The sequence below is a fragment of the Pseudomyrmex gracilis genome, unplaced genomic scaffold (genome assembly GCF_002006095.1).
Source record: "Pseudomyrmex gracilis isolate BER0280 unplaced genomic scaffold, ASM200609v1 scaffold_1089, whole genome shotgun sequence".
Lineage (NCBI taxonomy): Eukaryota > Metazoa > Arthropoda > Insecta > Hymenoptera > Formicidae > Pseudomyrmex > Pseudomyrmex gracilis.
The window spans coordinates 1-3,441 of record NW_018021673.1 but is presented as its reverse complement, the minus strand read 5'-3'; positions in this window follow the sequence as shown (position 1 = coordinate 3,441).

Below are 3,441 nucleotides of genomic sequence, written 5' to 3'. Positions count from 1 at the left end.
TATCATTTCTTTTGTAAAATAGATTTTGTAGAGAAAAATTTTTAGAGTAATACTTTTTCTAGAGTAATATTCAACGCCGCTTGCCTAGCAACCATAAAACACATGGTGGCCGTGGCATAACACTTTTTAAATTTTCTAGTTGGAATATTTTATATTTTATAACAAAAATGTATACAAGACTTTACTTGGCGTTACTTATTGATAGTATTTCTTTCGTAGAATAGATTTTGTAGAGAAAGATTTTAATAGTAATACGTTTTCTAGAGATACGAGTTGCGCATGTACGTGGTATACTAGACGTCGATTATTTTTTAAATAAAATATATCTTTAGGAAAATCATGTTACAAATCTATTGGCACATGTATCTTTGACTTATTTGCATGAATTTACATTAGTCATGCTACGTAATAAAAGAAAGCATGAAGAAATAGCTGCTTCAATTGATTTATTAAAAAAAGCGTCTTTATATTTTGTCGATCCATAAGTCCAATAAGCGGTAGAAAGATTAATTATGCAACAAAAATTGCTTTAATTAAGCAATATAGCTTACCTAACCTATCTATATAAGTTGTTAGAATACCATTAGTAGGAATACCGAAATAATACCGGTATTTTATTACGGTTTTCGGTAATGTATCGGTTTCGGTACTATAACGGTAACGGTAACACTCAATTTCGGTACTATATCGGTTTCGGTATACAATCTCTAGTATAATACCGGTATTGAAATCATACAGGTAATAAGCAGGGTTGGGACAGTTACTTCTAAAAAGCAACGCGTTATCGTTATTTGTTATTTATTGAAAAAAGTAACTCGTTACCGTTACTCGTTACCGATTGTAAAAAGTAACGCGTTACCGTTCCTTAAAAGTAACGACTATAGAATCATTACTTTTTGTTACTAAAACGTGATTACATAAAAGATCATTCGACTTTTTTTACATTTAGAAAGAACACCAGAAAAAAAGGAACTTGTATAAAGCATATTTATAGTTTTATAATTTTAAAGATATATAAAGATATATATTTTAAACATTAAAATGTATTAAAAAATTTTAGACACATTTAAAAATTTTATTTTATCATAAATGTAAACTTAACAATAAAAACAATTAAGTATGACATGTGTGATATAAATAATCTTAGTACTTATTAATAATAGAGAAAAGAGAGTAGGCACAAATGTTAAATACAAATAATTTCTAAGTAGATTTTAAATAATTTACATAAGTGTAATAACACACATTTAGAATAAAAATGGCCATTTTCGGAGTTTTAATTGAAATTGACAGATGTCTTTTCTTTCTCAGAATAAAATATATGTCCTGTAAATGAATAATGTAAAGTTAGATAAGATTTTTCTTTAGAGACACCCTTTTAAAGATATTTTATCACGATAAATTTCTTAAAGATTTATCTCTCTTGAAAGATATATTTTTAAAACTACAATTTGTTCATTTTTAATAAAAGTTGATGTTCCATCGTATTATCATATAAACGACTCTTTTGTGGTGTTAGTATTAATCTTCCGATGCTGAATAATCGTTCAACGGCGGCACTACTGGGAAGTACAGTATTATATTCGATAAAGAGTTGTGTAAGTTTTGGATGATCTTGTAACGCTTCAAAAATTAAATTGTTGGATTAAAAAAATCTTTGCAACTCTTTTTGTAGATTCATCTTGTGTTGTTTGTCGACGGAACAAAAAAGACATCGTTTTCATCGGAATTTAGATCACTCTTTGGAGAATTTTTGTTTGATTGAATCCCTAAGACGTTTTCTAAATAGCTTTCTGCAAGTTTCCGTTTTTCTCCTGTTATCCAATTCAATTCAAAGTGTTTGGATGTAAGCAACTATTAATTCCTTTTTCTCAAACGTAACGTCAAATCTAAAGGTATATATCAAATCAATAAAATAAATCACAACATTACATTTTAATTATCAAACTGTATGAACAAAATGTATTAAATATTGAAATGTATTAAATACTAATTGAATAAACTTGTGGGATGATGAACCGACATATTTCGATAGATGCGAGCAAAACCACTAAATGTTCGTGTATGTGCTTTTTATAAAATTTCAAGAAAAATTACAGACAAAAAATTTTGATCTCTTTGTTTGAATCTTTATCAATGTACAACAGAAATAATTAAATTATTAATGCTTCACATTGTAAGTGCGCAATCATCTTACTACAATAATTTTTAATTTTAATTTGTTTTGTTTTGTACACTGATGAAAATCCAGACAAGGAATCAAACAGTCTGTAAATTTTTTTGGAATTCAATGTTATCTGCGATTAGCGTCTATTTTATGAGCATCTGTAGACAGGACGTGTTACGCGAGGCTAGAACCGACTTGATAGCCAATCAATATGCTACTTTTCTACAAAAGCATAATGTTGACTAGCATTGCGCATAACGCGTTGAAGCTTTGTTTTGCAGGCGCCGTTATGTAAGAAAAATATTATAAATTTAAACAATTTGAAAGTAACGATAAAGTAACGCCTCATTTTGTTACTCCTTACCAAAGAAATGTAACGTCGTTACTGCTTTCGTTACACATAAAAAAAAGTAACGTCGTTACGGACTCGTTACCAAAAAAAAGTAACTGTAACGGTAACGTCGTTACAAGTAACGCGTTACTTCCCAACCCTGGTAATAAGTCCCTGCATATGACGTGAAGTATAGATTTTTAGTAATGTCAGTGAATATCGTAACGACTAAAGAACTCTGAAAATTAAATGGAAATATGAAACTATAAAATATTATATATATAAAAATAAACAAAATAAAATTTATATTGTTTCTAAGTAATTAACTCTTATTTTGATACTAAGTAATCAATATATCGAATATATTGAAAATAAAAAATAATCTATGATTACAGAAAGCAACAATAACATTTTATATAGTAATTATTATATAGACATTAAGTAGTAATAAATTCCTTTTTTTTAACTATGTTATATTACAAATTACAGAATATTTAGGATATGACAAACAAACACATAACTCATAAAATGTAACTATTTTTGTATTATTTATTACAACAAAACATTTATAAAATACTTTGGCAACAAACACTACGCTTTTATACATAAAGAAAAACAATATAAATAACAATGTAAATAACAGTGTACATAAAAGTATAAATGTGTACAAAATAAATAAAACACTGTATAAGAAACGAAAGAGAAATATGTAAAAGTAATATATATGTCGCTATCCGTCGACTTAAGATAAACACGGAAAGTTCCAGAAAGTACACGTAGAAGCTAGATTAACCGGTTAAGAGGGTGAGCGAGATCCGAAGTCCGCACTGGGGTCTCTGCCCGGGAAGTGGCGCCCTCAAGTGGTTGAGTTAGTCTGTCCTTCTTTTAAAGTGAGACGGCCTAATCGCGCTGTCTCGCGTCACCGGTCTCTCGTCGCAAGGCT